A 19,879-nucleotide genomic window follows, 5' to 3' on the forward strand; every position below is an offset into this window, starting at 1 on the left:
GCCCCCCTCCCCCTTTCCCCCCCTGAGGTGTTCAGTTCACTTACACCAAACAGTTTTGCAAGTATTGCTTTTGTTGTTGTTTCTCATATTTTACCCTTTGTCTCTCAATTTTGGTGTTGCCTTTCAATTTCCTAATTCTAGTACCAGTATACACGGTTTCCAATACACTCAGATAAGATTACAGAGATAGTGTAGATACAATCACAAGAAGGTGATTTATACAAGAACCTCATCAATAGTAGAAACTACAGATACACATGGGATGTTGAAAGTAGTTACAACTGTGATATAACAATCATTTCCATAAAATGGAGTTCATTTCACTTAGCATCACCTTATGTGATCATAAGGGTATAGCTATTGGGCTCTTGTGATCCTCTGCTGTGACTTGCCTAAACCTGTGCTAATTATTCCCAATAAGGGAGACCATAGAGTCCATGTTTCTTTGGGTCTGGCTCACTTCACTTAGTATAATTTTTTCCAAGTCCTTCCATTTCCTTACAAATGGGGAAATGTCATTCTTTCTGATAGAAGCATAAAATTCCATTGTGTATATGTACCACATTTTCCTGATCCATTTGTCTACGGAGGGGCATCTGGGTTGGTTCCAGATTCTCGCTATGACAAATTGAGCTGCGATGAACATTGTTGTGCTGGTGGCATTATTGTGATTTTGTTTGTGGTTTTTTGGATAAATACCCAAAAGTGGGGCTGCTGGGTCATAGGGGAGTTCTACATTTAGCCTTCTGAGGAATCTCCATACTGCTTGCCAGAGTGGCTGAACCAGTTTACATTCCCACCAACAATGAAGTAGGGTTCCCTTTTGGCCACATCCCCTCCAACAATTGTTATTGTTAGTTTTCTTGATATATGACATTCTTATTGGGGTGAGATGGAATCTCAATGTTGTTTTGATTTGCCTTTCTTTTATGGCCAGTGATGTAGAGCACTTTTTCATATGTCTCTTGGCCATCTCATTTCCTCATCAGAGAAGTCTCTTTGTAGGTCTTTAGCCCACTTGATGAGTGGGCTATTAGTTCTTTGTGGTTCTGTTTTGGAGGAAGGTAATTTTTTTAGTTCTGCATATATTTTAGATATGAGGCCTTTGTCCATTGAATGGCCGGTAAAGATCTTCTCCCAGTCTGTGGGCTTTCTGTTTATCTTGCAAGCTATGTCCTTTGCCCTGCAGAAGCTCTGCAGTTTGATGCAGTCCCATTTGTCCAACCTTTCTTTGATTTGTAGCCTTTCTGGGTCTTTGTTAAGGAAGTTCCGTCCTGCGCCAAGGAGCCCAAGTGTTTCTCCTACTCCTTCCTTTAGTGTTTTCAGGGTGTCTGTTTTGATTTCGAGGTCTTTAATCAATTTGGAATTGATTTTGGTGCAGGGTGATATATAAGGATCTAGTTTTAGTTTGTTGCATGTGTTGAGCCAGTTTTGCCAGCACCATTTGTTAAAGAGGCTATCTTTCTTCCAAACTATTGTTTCAGCCCCTTTATCAAAGATTAAGTAAGCGTAGTTCTGTGGGTTCATTCCCAGGTCTTCAATTCTGTTCCATTGTTCTTCAGGCCTGTTCCGGTGCCAATACCAAGCTGTTTTTATTACTATAGCTTTATAATACAACTTGAAGTTGGGTATTGTAATTCCTCCAGGACTGTTCTTTCTGCTTAGGATTGTTTTTGTTATTCATGGTCTTTAATTACTCCATATGAATTTCTGGATTGCTTCCTCTATTTCATCAAAAAATGGTGTTGGCATATTAATGGGTATTGCATTGAATTTGTAGATAGCCTTAGGCAATATTGCCATTTTGATTATATTAATCCTCCCAATCCAGGAGCATGGGAGGTTTTCCATTTCCTTAGTTCTGACTTAATTTTGTTTTTCAAGGTTTTAAAGTTCTCCTCAAAGAGGTCTTTCACTTCTTTGGTTAAGGTTATTGCTAGGTATTTTATGTTTTTGGGGGCTATTGCAAAGAGCGTTGCTTTCCTGATATCAGCCTCGGTCTTTGTAAAGCTCATAAATTTTATTTGTAATTAAGTATATATTTTCTTTTACATGAATTATATGTGGTTAATGTCAATTTTTACTTTAAATAATTTCAATAAATCTGTCAAAGAAAAGTATTTTTCCTACAAACTGATTTATGAGAATACAAATGTTTCCCCTGCTTCAACTTTAAAATAAAGATGCTAAATTCCTGAAAAAAATTTGTATTACTTACAAATTTCCTCTATAAAGAGATTCTTCATGCTAATAATTTTAAACTCTCAAAATATTTATATAAATCAAGCCTCAGTAAGAATACTCTCACTTTTTATAGTGAACACCAAAAATATTTGAAAGAATATATGAAACTTAATTGAACTGGTAAAGGAACACTTCTGATTATCCTGCCTCCACCAATGCACACACAAGTAAAACCTTAAAGACACTTCTTACGAGTGTCTGGGAAATCCCAAAGATTCACATTGATTATTAAACACTATTATACTCTCTGGCTAAAGAAAATGTTTTGCCATACCTAAATGAACACAGCAAATATATTTGATCCATTCATTCTGGAAAATTTCGGAGTTTATAGTGCATGATATCAGACACTGTCTTGAATTAAAAGATAAAAAAATTCATTCTTTATAGCAAAACACTGGATTTTTCTGCCCACACTGGCTTGAAACCTTGATCCTAAGATCTCAGCCTCCTCAGTAGTTAGGATTATTGGTGTAAGCCACTGGTATCCAGCTCATTTGTTTTTCACACCAAAGTAACTATTTAAAGAGAACACAAAGTAGTTCCCAAAACCTTCCTCATAGGTATTGCTATAAACTAATTTTCTTTTCTACACAAGAAGGAAAATTTTTCCATAAGTTTAACTATTTATTATGTAATAGCAATGACTGCTACATATGGTAATATTATGTGTAAATATCTTGTTCTCACAAACAGTGAAAAACAAGTTTTAAGGAAGTAATGTGGTGCTGTAACCTATACTATTGAAGAAAGGAAAACTGACAACTATGTCATTAACATACATAATAATCACACAAGAGGTATTTCCATATTTTTGTAAGTGATAAGACTAAATTTGGGATACTGAAATCAATGGTATAATTTTTAAAACAGCTATACAAATAACAATACTATTGTTTATAATGCTTAACTTTCAAAATCAAACAACCAAAGCAAATACTATCACCCCTGAATAATGTTACTGAGGCTCGGGGAAGTAAAGTGGTATAGCTATTTTAGTCAAGGTATTTTTCCTGATTTCTTCACGTTCATCATCATCATCATCACCATCATTTCATTATCATCATTCTGGGAAGCAATACATTAGAGTTAGCCAAGCACCAAACATTATTTCAAGTACTTTACCTGAAATATCCAAAGTACATTTCCATGAAAGTTACATATGTAAAGTAACCCATATAATATTTATTTTAAGTACTAAAAAGTATTTGAAGAATTTTTAAACACACTTAGCAATACACTTTAAAAGTTAGTATCTAAAATAAAAATAGAAAAAAAAAACACTACCCACTTCAGTACATTAGGAAGCTAAAGAATGCAAGAAACAAAATAATAGCAAGTAGGAATAAATATTCAATCATCCATGCATGTTAGAAAAACTAAATAGCCACATTATTCAAAATAGCAGGTAATGGGATGATTTGTACTTTTCACACTCATAGCTCAATGTAATATTATAACTTACGAGATCACTTCAAATTAATATAAGCCCTCAATGAAGGGACTGTGACTTGTTAAGATACAGAGTTGTCCAACTTCACTCTTCCATCTCTAAGACCACAGCAATCTAATTAGTAAAAACTGAATGCCATCTCAAAAGGGCTTGTCACCTAAGGTCACACAGTCTTTGAATACTATCCCTGATTAATATGGAGGGTATATTTAAATATTTGGATTTAAGCAGGTTCTAAGAGAAAGATGATGGAAAATAAAATAACAACTTAATTGTTTTAATCTACACCTATAAGATATGCTCAAAATTCTTCATATCAATAATTTTTGAACAAAGCATAGAATAAAATTTAGCAAATCTAACAAAAGACTCATGCAGATTGCAAAATTTAAAACAAAAAAAGTCTTGGATTTCTTTTTAAGATTTAAAACTATTATTGATCACATTTTTAAAAAGACTTCCAAAATATACCTTTACTCTTAATACTATGCTAAATCACAGGAACCAATAAAACACTTGATTAAAATCTACTAATTATTTGAGCACCGGTGGTTCTTGTCTGTAATTTTAGCTATTGAGGAGGCTAAGATTTGAGGATCTTGATTTGAAGCAGCATGAGCAGAAAAATCGCAGACTCATCTCCAATTAATGAGCAAAAACTTGGAACTAAAGGTAGGGTTCAAGTGGTAGGGAGCCAGCCAAGAAGGGAAGAAGCTGAGCGGAAGTCTGAGGCTTGAGTTCAAGTCCCAGTCCAGGAACACCAACAACAAAGGAAAAATTACAAAGTTTCTTCCTATACTAATCAATATTCCAATAGCTACCACGGAAGGATTTGGAGAACAGTTAAGATATCTAATGTTGCCTCTTTGTGGACAATATAGAAGAATAAAGTTGAATTACAAGTTAATTCTTCAGGGGAAGTAAGTAGGTCTTGGAAAATACAGTATTCAAGTAAATCTTGCACAAGAAAAACCAAATGAAGATATGGAAATACAACTTAATGGGACATTTTACCCAGTGATTTTTAAAATTAAAAAAATAAGGATTAGAACTAAATGTATTAAGTGTTTACTTATTTTAAATAAGTAACTGTCACAAGTACTAAAATCATAAATTAAAATATAAATTGTATAACATTTAATAACTACAATCCCATTTGAATTTACTAACAAACCTGAATGCATTAAAGATTTTTTTTGTTTGTGAACCAACGGGAAGCAAAATTGCAATGATGAACTTTTATCTGATGCATGGATATCTGTGTCTCCATAGATTGTTCCCAGACAGATCACTTTGCCACCTTTGGTTTGAACATGTAACTTTTGACTCTGAAATACAAACAAAAAGTATAGACAAAAAAAGGAAAAAATACCTTTGGTTTAAATTAATGAAACCATTTACCATGGTTTTTTTCTTATTATTAATAAAAAAACTAAAAAAAGAACCTGGAAATGAAATAGACACTAGTATAATAATATCAACTGGAAAGAAATGCCAACTACTGTCAAAGCAGTAATTTAGAGACAAAGGACAAAAAGAAAAGTATAGAGACAGCTATATTCTAGCAGCTTTTCTTAAGGACTTGAAAGTCAAATATTCCTATAACCAGTTAAGTAAATACAAACAAGGAATACATTAATCATTGTTACTATATGTCATGATTACTAGTACTAAAGTTATCTCTTTTTTGGCAGTTTGTCAGCACCAGAACGACAATGCAGTCTTCTTTATATGACCTCTAACATTTAATTCTAACAATTAGAGAGATGGACATTCTATTTTTCCCATTTCATAGAGGAAAAAAAATCTGAATCTCAGAAGTTGGATAGCTTTTTCAGTATGATATGGTTAAAAAAAGTCAAATCAATTGGAATCCAGTTCTATATGGTCCCAAAGTCCACACTTGTAAGGCTGGTTGGTCTGAAAGAGGACACTTTACACTTAGGGTCATACTACATTGTGTTGCACCCCAGAAAATAAATGAAAATGAAAGGCTGAGTGAAAATGCTTCCAAGTACAAATAAAGCAGTAGTGATGTTTAGGTAGTCCCTTCTGACAGACTCCAAATGTACATGTATGTGTAGCTTCATTTCAAACTTGGCAACTATGGCAAAAGCCCAAATCCATGTTTATTGTCCAACAGAAAGGATGTGTGTTTCCAGCTTTCCTAAGCTCATTTGTTGCCAATAGAATGCAAATGAAAATGCTGTGTGCTACTTCCAGGCTGGTACTTTTAGAATGGGTATGCCTTCTCTGTGATCAACCCCTTCCCAGTAATTCTACATGAGTGCCAAAAGATGAAAGGAACCTAGCTCCTTCCTAGGAATGCTCCTAGGAACCTGTACAGTTGAGGAACTGTAATTGCATAGCAATCATTAGAGTACTTATACCATAACAGAGTGCAAGAATCTGGTACCCTGTTCACTTTCAATTTTTCAATTATCACATTCAATATTCTGGATTTCTACACAGCCAGATCCCAAGGACTTGATATCCAAATCTGGAAGGAAGAGAGAGAGAAATAAGCTTAGTACTAATGAGCTCCACAGCATTTTAATACCGCCCCCCCCCTCCCAGAGATTCAGTTTCTTAGCTACATTCCTCATTTTACTGAATAGTAGACAGAACACCTTGGTCAACAGTCTCTGAAAAGAAGTCTCAACCAAGTCAACTTGATCAAATGTAGCATCTCTGACAGTTTTTAGAAATGGCTGTCCTCATTATTTGGAAAGAGAAAGAAGTAACAAAAATGGAAAGTAAAGAGAGAAGAAACTGCTTCCTCCCATATGAAAGATCACAGAAAAGATTCTTTGAGTAAGACTTACACACACACACACACACACACACACACACACACACACACACACGAATAAGAATATGTTAAGATACTCAGTAAGCTTAGTGTCTCTCTCTCTCTTTGTTTTTTTCTTTTTTTGCCAGTCCTGGGGCCTGATCTCAGGGCTGGAGCACTGTCCCTGGCTTGTTTTTACTCATGGCTAGCACTCTGCCAACTTGAGCCACAGTGCCATTTCTGGCCTTTTTTATATATGTGGTGCTGAGGAATCGAACCTAGGGCTTCATGTATATCAGGCAAGCACTCTTAGCATGAGGCCATATTCCCAGGCAACAGAAATGCCCTTTGACCCCCGACACGCTTAATGTTGGAAAATTTAAAGATTTGTTCCTAACTCTCCCTCAAATTAAAAGCATATTAGGGTAATAACATGGGTCAGTTTATATGATCATATTTTAGATTTGCAAATTCTCCTTCTAATTCTTCACATGTAAAAAATAACTGGACTATTAACATGAAACTATGTCACAAGGTATTTGAAGTACTTTTTCAAAAGTGAAACTGCTTTGAAATGCCTAGTAGGAAACAGTAACCATAATGAGTTAAGTGGGAGTATATTCAAAGAGAACTGGGAAATAAGGAATTAGAGGTGCCATTCTTGAGTGTCAACTTATAGTTTAACATGTAGTTTAGGTATATCTGCATTAAAAGAATTAGAAACACTGATAACTTAGTACTTAATTCACAAAAATATTAAGAATTTCTATTATAGTAAAATGCAGAGGTAAACACATTGAGACCCTGTGCTACAATTTCAATAGTTATAACATAAAAACAATTTCCATAGTTGTATAGAAATCTCTGTTATCTGTTAGTTAACATAGCAATATTTTGTTTCTGAGTAAAAAGACAATTTTATCCCACAGAAACAGAGATGCAATTGTAACTGCAAAGCTTATTTCTAATAATAATAATAATAAATTAGTGAAATAATGCCACAACACATGGTTGGATCTAAAGCAGTGATGATAGCTATGAACAGAAACAGATTTTAAACTTACTCTACCCTTGCTAAGTAGGTAGAGAAATTAAAGCTACACATTACTAATAATGCTACTTTTACCCATCCACTGAAACAAGTAATAGACAATGTGGAGGAAAAGCATGAAGCTAGATTTGAGGGAGGCTCAAATGAATGGATGATGAATGGAGACAGAAATTGGGCTCTAAATATAAAAAGAGGAAGCAAGAATGAGAGTTATAATTGCCAGCAAAAATTATCTTTATTCATCTGTGCTACAATACTTTTTCTTAGTCTATTTTGAACTATATCAAAGTTCCATCAGCATCTCTCTCCCTCTAAGACTGTTACATTTCAAGAGCAGGTTCTCTTATTGACCTATATGAGTTAGATTTTGAGAAGGAACAAAGTATAATGACTGAGCGAATCTAGTCCATAGCCTAACTCCATCATTTCAAGTATTAAAGGCATTTTAAAATCTACCCTTCACTAGAATGTAAGTTCCATGAAATCACTGATTGTTTTTCTATTTGTTCATCCACAATAAATACTTTATGATAGTTCCAAATCTTATTTGTATTTTACTTTATTTTGTTTGCCAGTTGTAGGGTTTGAACTCAGGGAACAGGCAGTATCTTTTGTACTCAAGAATAGCACTTTATCCCTTGAGCCAAAGTGCCACTTCTGGATTCTTCCAAATAGTTTACTGGAGATAAGAGTCTCAAAGACTTCCCTGCCCAGTCTGGAGTTGAATGGCTATTTTCAGATGTCAGCCCCCTTAAGTAGCTAAGAATACAGGTATAAGCCACCAGCACTTCCTATATTTTAAGTTTACTCAGCTGAAATGGTGATAATAACACCTATTTTACAGTGCAACTATAGGGATTACAAAAGATTATCTCAGAAATGATAAATCATTACCATGATCATTGTCCAGGTCTTCTTTTCCAGGAAGACCTCTCCCTAAAAAAAATTAATACCAAACCCAAATATTGCGGAAACAACTTGTATTGTTATTACAGAAGCACACCAGCGCCCCCCCCCCCCCCCCGCAGTCTTACAATGACTTCAAAAGCTTCCTAGGGTAAATTTGAGAAAATACTTAGGCCACAAAGAACTGTGACAGTTATTAAGAAGCTAGATGCTTATGTGAAAACAAGTTTCCAAGTTACATATGGAATATTCTGGAGGCAGGGGTAATTTGGAGATGGAGGTCAAGGTGTGGCAAGGGAAAACTTAAATTCACTGCCACACTAGTGAATGGATCATCAACCCTGAAAAATGAACCAGTTTGCTAATGACAATGTGACAAAGGAGTATAAGGCAGTTGTTCCAAAATATATTTCTACTCGATTTAAACTTTTTCCTTAACTGTGAACTTGATGCTTAAATGTTCCTTGGGAACTCCTCATAGAAGCAAAAGAGAAAGTTTCTTTAGAGGCCAATTCTACAAGAGACTGGTCCCAAGTGACTGAAAAATGTGCGCTGAGTGCAGTGGGCCCCAAATTTGTTAGAACTTGATCGTCACTTGCCAAACTTCAGGGGTACATTCACCTTCACCGCCACCCAGGAACTGATGGTGTTGGACACAATGGTCATCTCCCACAGGGCCTCCTCGTACCGCACCTGCAGGCTGTCCAGGCCCGGCGCCTTGCCCTTCACGCCAGACATGGCCACCAGCACACGGTTGCCGTTGGGGAAAGAGATGGGGTCCAGGGACCTCACAGCCAGGTGGCACAGGAACCACGCCCACAGCTGACAGACTATTTTCAAATAAATATAATCAACAAAAAGTACTTTTCTGATTGTGTGAAGTTAAAAATTGAGAATATGATTAATATTCCTGCCGAGCCAGCCATCAGTGAAAAGGAATCCTGAATGAGGGGGGCGAGGACTAAAGAAAAGGAAAAATACAAGACAAGAGAAAAAAGACAAGAGGCAAAGATGGGGTACGGGAGGTCTGCATCTCGAGATTGAAACTCAAGACTGCAGCCCCATTTATTCTTAACATCCAGCTTTTATGCAGTTTGGGAACCAGGGAATGGCATAGGGTTACCAAAGTTTAAGAAAATAAGAAAGCTTTTAGGTCGGTAAATAACAGGAGGCAATAAAACAAGACAAGGCTGAATGGTAAACATAAACCAGGTGCCTATGGACACAGTAAAACATCTTGATACGTGCTGGTTGTCAATTAAACCAAATCTTACCACATTCCTTGTGATAACAGCACAGCCAGAGGTCAGGATGAGGTTAGCTGCTAGCTCGGCTCCCGACAATTCCCCCGTCTTTTTATTAAAAGAAGCGAACCCACCTGTCTTAGGTGGGGTGGGTACCCCAGCCTGCCTTACCCGTCTTAGGGTCAACTTCAGAGCAATGCTGAAACCCCATGTCTTAGGTAGGTCAAGGCTGGTACCGCCTCATACCCCTCTGGCTGCGGTTCTTCTCGGGGGAAAGTTCATTCACTTGGAGCTTGATCTTATGCAGCTGGCTGGCTAAACTCATGAAAGAGTTTTGCAATATGCATACAATGCAAGGAAGGCATAGGAAAGCCATCAGCGAAATTATCTCTGGGCCGAGCAATGTCATTAACAGCCCCTTAACATTAGTTAAGGAAGGGAGATACTGTTGAACTTGTTCAAACAGTTCTTTTGCTGTTTCTGCCACTTTAGGGTCCAAAGGCGGAGCTTGTTCTAGTCCGGCTATTTGTCTATGCAGTTGAAAGAGATCTAAGGACAAGTTATTATGGTGCCAAATACCATTTAGATGTGCTACAACTTGTTCCCAAGAATAGCTCGACCTATTATACTTATGGAGGGTCACACAAATAAAGTCAAACCCAGCATGACAGCACACTTGTTGCAAAGTTTGTAAGGCACGAATTTGTTCTCCCAGTGACAACACAGATTCATACAATGCTTCTAATTTTTGTTCTACTTTATCATCAATCCTGCCTTGAAAGTGCAGGGCTTGCATGGTATTATGAGCAAGCTGATTAACATAATGAGCTGTCTGCACATTTTGTGTTAGACCCACAGTGACCGCTGCAGCAGAGACAGCTAAGGAAATAAAGGCTACAATGCCTGCTATTAGTAGCCCTACAAATCGTCTAGGGTGCATAAGCTCTTCAGATATGTTCACAGGAAGCACGACAAATGGAGGCTGCTTAATAGCAATTACAGCATCAGTAGGACAACTATACAAGCAATTTGAAAAAGAACAGTTAGTGCAAGTAACATTGAAATACATGGCTCCTATAGAAATATTAAAAGGTCCATAAATAATAGCATAAGGGGGTGCTACACAACTCATAATATTTTTTAAAGAAGTAGAAGTGGGCCAGGAGATATTATTCAGGGAAGCCACTAACATCCAGACATGACATTGAGGGTGTCCATTCATCCACCACAGACCTGGGTTGTACTTGTTGGTGAGATTAGCTCCGGACCAGTCTATCAGCTGAGAATTAGTTCCTGAAATATCGGTTATAAAAGGGTGATCATGTCTACACTTTATGGGGTGCAGTTCTCCTGTGGATTCTACATTTTGAGAATAGTTGATGCAGCGAGGTATCATGAAGGACAAGGTAGAATTTGCATGTACAGGAAACCCAGTAGGCAATGAAGTCATTTGTATATTATATACTTGACTATTATCAGGAATCCAAATTCTATGATTTATGGATTGCATTACAGTACAGCCTGGAATATAACTGTTGGAGTCAGTTGTAAAGCATAAAGGGGTTCCAATGACAGAAGCTGCAAAATCTCCCATCTTAACGTGTTGGTCAAAAGGGTCTGGAGCTGTACCATACGCTGATCTGTTGACATGGATGAACACCTCAGCTCCCTCCCAGGTCGCAGGGTGCACAATCGGTGGATCTGGCATGTAAGCCCAGTGGGTCAGCGCTTGTACTGTTCCAATGAGTTTCCACAATCTGAACACAATGCTCAGGTAGCCAGCGGGCATCATTTTCATCCTGTGAAAAAACACAGACATGTCCTCTACCCCATGTCAGTACCGGATCCGGCCTGTGCCAAGCACTTGTTAGAGGATCTTTCCACTTAACGTGGGCAAAAGCTCTTTGCTCTCTCTTTTCCCTGAACTACTGTGATGCGGAGTGGCCATTGCAGTCCAAATTTAAAAAATTTAGTATGAATAAAGCATGAGAAAGTATATTAACAGGAGAGAAGGGGTATAGTTCCCCCCCTTTAAATTTAGAAATTTGGTGTTTTAACAAACCGTTGGCCCATTCAACAATTCCTTGACCATGAGGATTATAGGGAATTCCTGTAGAGTGAACAATTTGGTAAGATTTGCAAAAGTTTGAAAAGCTCGTCCAACATATCCCGGACCATTATCAGTTTAAATTTGTTTAGGAAGTCCCATAGTAGCAAAGCTGTGTAAGGCATGGGAGATACAATGTTTGCCAGCTTCCCCGCTAAGAGGACTAGCCATAGTAAAATTAGAGTAAGTGTGTATTATAACATGGACAAAGCGGAGCCATCCAAAAGAGGTGATGTGGGTAACATCCATTCGCCAAACATGGTTGGCCACTAAGCCTCGGGGGTTAATGCCATTGGAGGGCACAGGTAGGAAGGTAGCACAGTTGGGACAAGTTTTTACAATTGATGAGCTGCCTCACAAGTAATATGAAATTGCTGACGTAAGGCACGACTGTTTTGATGGTGGGCAGCATGTGATTGCTTTGCCATGTCAATTTGAGTGAGAAAAATGTGAATAGCCTCATCCGTAATAGCATTGCCCTCACTTAATGGTCCAGGAAGCTTAGTATGAGCACGTATAAATCCAAAAAAACATGGACAGGTGTGAGAGCGAAGAAGTTGTATCTGGCAAAAAAGAGTTTGGCTAGTGCAATTAGCTGTACCAAGAAAAGGGACAGTTTCAATGACCTGAAGGGCTCGAATGACTGTCCGAATATAAATTAAAGGCTTTAGTAGTAAAAGTGTAAGGGCCTGTAAAATTGCTTGAAGTTCAACTTCCTGGGCAGAAGAAAGACCAGTGTCCAAGATTTAGTTTCACCATCAATAGTAAGAGCTTCCGTTCCGTTAGAGGATCCATCTGTAAACACCAAGGCAGCCATAGAAAGAGGAGATAGAGATACAATCTGAGGAAATATAAAGGTGTAAGAAGAGGCAAAGTGAAGTAATTTGTTGGAGGGAGAATGATGTGAAATTATGCCCATAAGATTGTCCCAAGCATTGGCCCAGGAATCACAATGAATATAAAGCCATTCTTGCTGTTGTAAAGTATAGGGGATATAAATAACCTGTGGATCTCGTCCAAGATACTTACAAGATTCCACACGGCACATATGGAACTAAGGTGGCTACCAATTTATAATAGAGAGTTAACACTTTTGAAGGAGCAGCAGGCAGAAAATCCATAAAAGAGGTCCCTTATGCCAGAGGACCGCTGTTGGAGAATGAGGTATAGTTAGAATATAAGCTTTCCAAGGGGCTGAGTAATCAATATGATTTATATGTCTTGAAGAAATGGCAGAATTTACTATGCTTAAGGCTTTAGTTGCTTCTGTTGTCATTTCTCTGGGAGATGTAGGGTCAGGGTCCCCCTTTAATAGATCAAATAAGGGTTTTGATTCAGCTGTGGATAATTTAAGATAAGGGTGAAGCCAATTAATATCTCCCAGAAAATTTTGAAAATCATGCAAAGTACGCAAATGAGAAGTCTTAACCTGTAAATTCTGACTAGTAAAATAATAAGGACCCAAAATATGACCAAGAGGGATTCTTATTTTTCTCTGCCTGGGCTGGCTTTGAACTGTCCAAGGAGTCTTAGTCATAAAAGCCCTTTTTATTTCCAAATAAAGCAACAGGAGAACAAAAGGAGTAGAGTTTACCTGTAAGTTGCTAAGAATTGACCAACAAGTAGTTGCCAGAATTTTGCTGTAACACATAAAGAACAGCAGACTGAATGGGATCCATGTGCTATTAAATCAAATCATATTATTTAACCTTACCTTACTGGCACATGAAAGAGAAAACAAATGAATAACAATAAAAGTCTCAGCTTCAGTGGATCTGAATTGGCTGTGTCTTCCATCCCCAATTAGCAGGCCGGCAGGAGAGATGGCTTGCATCTGGATAAGGCTGTATTAGAGTTCCCTGGATAGGCTGTCACATTTCCTGCTTGTTGCCTGTAAATTTCTACACAGACTGGTTAAGGGCATTTTTAAACAGATTTTTGAAGGCTTGTGCCTTTAACCATCTTTCTAGTCACAAAATCCACACAGATTGAAGGCCAACCAAGTCTGCTCTCTGTAGCAGCCAGGGCAGTTTCTGAGTCACAAACAAATCCCAGTTTGGGAGCTGACTGTGGAGGCAGTTTTCTGTAGCCACAGACTGCCACGGTCCACTCAGCTAGCACACATGTAAACCTGTATCCTCTAAAGCAAAATGTTAATTTTGGGTCAGGGAAATTTAGGTTAATAGTCACATCTGTGCAGTTATTTCAAAATAACTCTGGTCCCTTTATCTTAAAGAGTTTATGAGAGCACAGAGAAAAAAGAAAAAACAAATGGAGAAGCAAAATCTTAGTCTATACCAAAGAATTGTCAGGATTAGATGTACACTTGACTCAGCATAGATAGACATAAAGAATAACACATTGGTTTTACATCATTGTACTTATATCACATGCTGTATATTAAAACTTTTTGGAGTTTTTCTTAGACACATTTGTTTGCTCCCAAACATGATCAGTTTGGGTTTGAAACCTGTTTTTTGTTTCGTTTTTAAGTTTTACCAATAGACAGACATAGACAGACATACATACACATACAGACAATGTGCACACATTTTGGGGCGCGCTTAGAATTGTTCTTTAATTGGCCATGTAAGTTTTTCTGGAATTCCAGTGGCAAATGATATTATTTTGCCTATATTCTAGAACCACGTGGTTAGATAGTAAACAAAAATAAACTTTTCAGCAAACCAAAATTTTCAGATCATCCGAGAAGCCACATTTTGAGAAACCAGTTTATCTCCCAAGGAGAGCTTATGGGAGACAGGACATGAACACAGACAGTGAGCTCACAGTAAGACATCTTCATCTTCCAGCATTTGTATTATAAGGCACCTTTGAAATGCAAGGCCACAGGACTCCAAGTCCCTGCCCAGCCTCCAGGAATTTGGCATGCTTGTCACCTGGGGGATGGGCAGGCTTCAACCCCAACCAATCCTATTGTTGACCATGTGCTCAATGCTAGAGAAAGCTTATGATTTAGCCAAATAAGCAGAATTTAACTGAGTCTCCAAACTTAACATCAATAACAAGACTAGAAAACCTTTCTTTGAGTCTTTTAAAGCAGATGTTTAACAAATATCAATACCCATCCTATGTCACAGGCAGGCAGGCAGAGTTTAGAGGGAGGCAGAAAAAGAGACAGAGAGAAATTCATCTGCCTGAGCACTCATAAAAGTTAGGTAAGTCCTGCAAAATATTCCAAATATATAAGATTGGGCTCAAACTTGAGCAGCTTTCCTGAAGCAATTTAGACTGTCCCCCACTTGAATGACCAGCGGAACTGAACTAGAGATCAGTTGTCTCCAAACACCCACAATCGCTGATCTCCTTGACCTAGCCCAGTGGCTTTATGGAAAATGTAAGCTCCAGGCTAATGGTCACTCACCCTGGTTGGGGTTTCAAATCTGTCGTGGTGGATGGAAATAAAGCGCTCGGTCAGGAGAAGTTACCTCGGTGGTGTTAGCATTTCCCTAGCCTCAGGTTCCTCCCCCCTGAAAGTAGCCTGCACCTAGGAGAGCTGTAAGTCTGCCCGGACTCCCTTTAAAGGAGTTTGTTGTTCTGGATGAAGCTGTGACAATAGAGTTATACTGATTTCAACATATTCTCAACATGGGTCAATCTATCTTTAGTAGGCTCATTGCATAATTTCTCCTCAGTGTCTGAGCCATCTGAGTCTTCCTTAATGTCTAGCCCAGTGGATTCAGGTCTTGTTAATTTTCTCAGCTCTTCCTGGGCAGCAGCATACGCTCCCGGAGCTGGGCAACACTCATCAGGTACCTGTTCAGTTTCTCCAATTGACTGATCGAATTTAATCTGTTCATGTCTAGGATCTAAGCAATCTTGGACCAGATACCAAAGAATAATAGCATCCACTGGGGTTTTCTCAGGGCCATATGCATCATAATGTTCCCAAATCTCTCTCTCTCTCTCTCTCTCTCTCTCTCTCTCTCTCTCTCTCTCTCTCTCTCTCTCTCTCTCTCTCTTTCTCTCTTTTTTATTTTTTTCTAAGTTATTGGTTCCTTCCTCCAGGAACTGGGGACATGCTTCCTCTATAAAGTAAAAGAAAACTTTCTAAGTGACTTTGGCCAACTTTCACTGCCCGGACAATAAACATGCCTTTGGGGGCCTGCACGTATAGCATGCAGCCTATACTTTATCCCATAATTTCTTACTCCCGACAATACTCTTTCTCTCTCCCGCTCTCCTTCCCAAGTGATCGGACGTCCTTTCCTGAGCGGGGGTCCTCTGCCATCATCCCAGGCATTCAGGTCCCTGTTCGGGCGCCACACCTGCCGAGCCAGCCGTCAGTGAAAAGGAATCCGGGGGGCGAGGATTAAAGCAAAGGAAAAATACAAGACAAGAGAAAAAAGACAAGAGGCAAAGATGGGGTACGGGAGGTCTGCATCTCGAGATTGAAACTCAAGACTGCAGCCCCGTTTATTCTTAACATCCAGCTTTTATGCAGTTTGGGAACCAGGGAATGGCATAGGGTTACCAAAGTTTAAGAAAATAAGAAAGCTTTTAGGTCGGTAAATAACAGGAGGCAATAAAACAAGACAAGGCTGAATGGTAAACATAAACCAGGTGCCTATGGACACAGTAAAACATCTTGGTAAGTGCTGGCTGTCAATTAAGCCAAATCTTACCGCATTCCTTGTGATAACAGCACAGCCAGAGGTCAGGATGAGGTTAGCTGCTAGCTCAGCTCCCGACATATTAAGATTGACATAAGCTATAAGGAGTATTGACACTTAAAATAGTCTAATGAATATCAAGTCTGTTTATAGTTGTAACTAATAAAAGTTGTCTATTTTACTTTGAGGGTGGGGGAGCAAGGAATTGAGACACTTGGCTTTCACCTTTCACTACTAGGTAGAGTTGAAATCAGCTTGCTTTGAGGACTAGTTTATTTCATCTACAATGTTATTCTTTGCAATTTATTCTATGACCCACTAAGGGACATATCTAATTAGATTCGGGTAATTGCTATATGTGGAAAACATGGATATATTACCAGTCTGTCTAACAAACAGACAGGTTGGACATATTAATAGTTTTTTTACTTTTATTTTATTTTATTTTTTTTTTGCTTTGGAACTAACTACAAATCTAAGGCACAAATTATTAAGAGATCATCATCCATAAAAAATAATTTTTGTAGTCATGAACAAGCTTCTGAAAAGAGGGTCAGTTAATATAATTTTTTCCATGTTCAAGTCATTCATTAGGACAAAAAGTCTTAAAATATTTGTACCTATGACCCAGAAATTGTGCTTTAGTGGATGAAGTTGGAATATTCAAGAAATGATGTTTTATAAAACTCCTTATATTAGGAAATAGTGGCATCAATTTAAATCCATCAAATAAGAATTATACACATTTGGAATATTATACAGTAATTTAGAAGATGTATTTTGAAGATGCGTCAACATTATTGCAAATACTTCATAATATAAGCGAAGAGTAATTAATGAGTGACGAATAAATAATAAATGAAGATTTGTGAAGTATGTTCCCAATACTGCAGCAACAATAACAAATTAAATATAAAATTAGATTGCACAAAAGCAATTGTGAAAGGATATATATGTACATATAATTTGATAGTAGTGGTTATCCGTAAGCAGTAAGATTTAATTATATTTTTATGTGTCACCAACAGTGAACATGGTTCAATTTATAAAAAGAAAAATATGAAACATTTCCTATCATAAATATTAGTCACTAAGACTGACCAAAAAGGTCAAAACTTTCTTACCATTTAAATGTAAAACTGGAATAGAAAGAGGATTTTTTTTGCCATCTCAATGTAAATATTTCAATGAATATTTTATGATTTATGTTCAGTAAATGGAAAGCAATGGGGCAAGAAAGAGTGTTCAGAAGAAAATTGAGGCAAACAAAGCTAGGCTTTGAAATGAGTTTTAAAAAATGAGTTACTGAGTTCTTCACTTCCAACATTTTAATTTGATTTTAAAAAGATTTCTATATATTTATTTATTGAATTTATGTTTCACATTCTATATTGTCTTTACTTCATTTAGCTGCTAGTTTAAATCCTCTTTGGGCTCTGTTGTTTATTTGTATCTTCTATGAATTCATTCAGATGCTCCTACATCTCTTTTATTTCAATAATCATTTTTGTCATTGCTTCTATAAGTTTATTTTTTGAAATTTGTCCCTCTTCGCTATCATTTAAGTCCTTTACCATAGAGCTGTTGGCTTTTGAAGGAGACGTGTTGCCTCATGCTTTCTGAATTTCACTTCTATGTTGTGGCTTACCTAACTGGGTCCAAGGTTTTAGCTGGAGATCTTTACTTTTTGTGTCCTTTCAGTTGGGGATTCATTAGAGATTACTTAAGACTGAGGAGTAGCTAGGCTGGGATGATTTCTTTTGTTGTTGCTACTAGTGGGGGCATGAGTTGCTCAATAGTCAAGTATTCTACTTCAATGCTCAACTGGGTGTAGTCCTCTTTTCCAGTCAGGATGAACAAATCTGTCACAGTTGATAAACCACAACTGTGAGATTACCACATCTCTAATGAAGAACCATCACAACTAGTGCTCCAGTATCTTTAGATAAATATAGAAGTAAAATCAGTCTTCACTATAGTCTGTTATAGTTTATACCTGCAGGTTGTAAGCCACTGTGTCATGCTTCCCATTGTACTGTTGAGTGCCTCATAGCCACAGTCTCTCAAAGGTGAATGTGCTTGGCATTGGTCCCCAGCCCACTGATTATTTGTGTTTAGGTTTCTCTGCTGTGTTGTGGTCCATACACCAGATGAGTCATATCAGGATCTCTGCAGTCTGTGGTGGAGTCACACATTGCTTGGGCATGAAAAGTGATTTAGAAAACAAATAATAAAAATAAACTCCATCTCTAAAGTAGATGGCTTTGCAGGTGATTTCTACCAGACTTATATTAAGGGACAACATTCTGCATAAAGTCCCCAGAATTCTGTATAACCCCTCCAAAATTATAAGAGAACTCTTCCAAATTAATTTTATGAGGCCTGTATTTTTGTGATAACAAAGCCAAACAAATTTATTGTCAGAAAAGAAAACTACAGTACAATATTCTACATGTGAAAAGGATCGTGATAAGGTGATGTATATATCTAAAATGAATGATTAGAGTTAGCTGGACTTTTACTCACTGGTAAGTACCTGACAAAACTAACTTAAAGAAAGATAGACTTATTTTGGCTCATGGTTTCAGAGGTCAGTCCACAGCCATTTTGGCTTCACAGTTTCTGAGTTTGTGCATCATGAGAGGGAGCAGATTGGGGAACAAGGTGGTCTACTATGGGCAGACAGGAGGCAGAAGGGAACAAGAAGGGGGCTGTAATATGATGTGACAAGGTGTAATTGGTCCTGCATAGCAAGACTGTGTCTCAAAGAAGGGAGAGAGAGAAAACAAAAGAGAATCACCAAGGAACTAGGACAGGCCACACCCTTTAAGTAGGCCTCAGTGACTTACTTCCTCCAAACTGGTCCAACATTGTAGTGGTCCGTTCAGTGTTAACTCACTGATGGATTAATTTAGTGCAGTTAGTGCCTCACAATCCAACCACTCTTCCATAGCACTACTAGCTCGAGAGCAAGCCTTCAACAGATGAGCATTTTGAGGAGATACTTCATTGTGTAACCACAATCATTAGTTTCATGTTAAAAAGAATAGTGTCTTATTCCTATAATCCAAGCTGTTTTGGAGGTAAAGATTAGGAGGATAGAGGTTCAAGGCCAATTGAGACACTAAGATCTGTGATAACCCTCTCTCATCACTTCTACTAAACATTCTCCTGTAGGTTCCTTACAATGAAGTTAAGAACTTGGAAGCTGCTGCTCCAATCCCAACCAGTGAAAACCTGAACAGACTGAGAAATCAGTGATTTCATATGCATTTTATATGAATATTAATTTATAAACATGTTTATGTGTGTTTGTGTGTAAGTGGAATGACAGCAGTGATACGTGAAGATATTAACAAGAGAGATTAATTAGGTCCTTTTTATTTTATTTTCATCTGTTTTTGGCAGTCCTGGGACTTATAATCTGGGCCTGGGCTCTGTCCCTGAGC

At 37.7% G+C, this 19,879-nt stretch overlaps 1 pseudogene; it reads right to left on the reverse strand.

Annotated features, from left to right (window-relative positions):
- LOC125366959 overlaps nucleotides 1-19,879 on the reverse strand; it is a 36,583-nt pseudogene that overhangs the window by 15,890 nt on the left and 814 nt on the right.

The sequence above is a fragment of the Perognathus longimembris genome, chromosome 18, assembly GCF_023159225.1.
Source record: "Perognathus longimembris pacificus isolate PPM17 chromosome 18, ASM2315922v1, whole genome shotgun sequence".
NCBI lineage: Eukaryota > Metazoa > Chordata > Mammalia > Rodentia > Heteromyidae > Perognathus > Perognathus longimembris.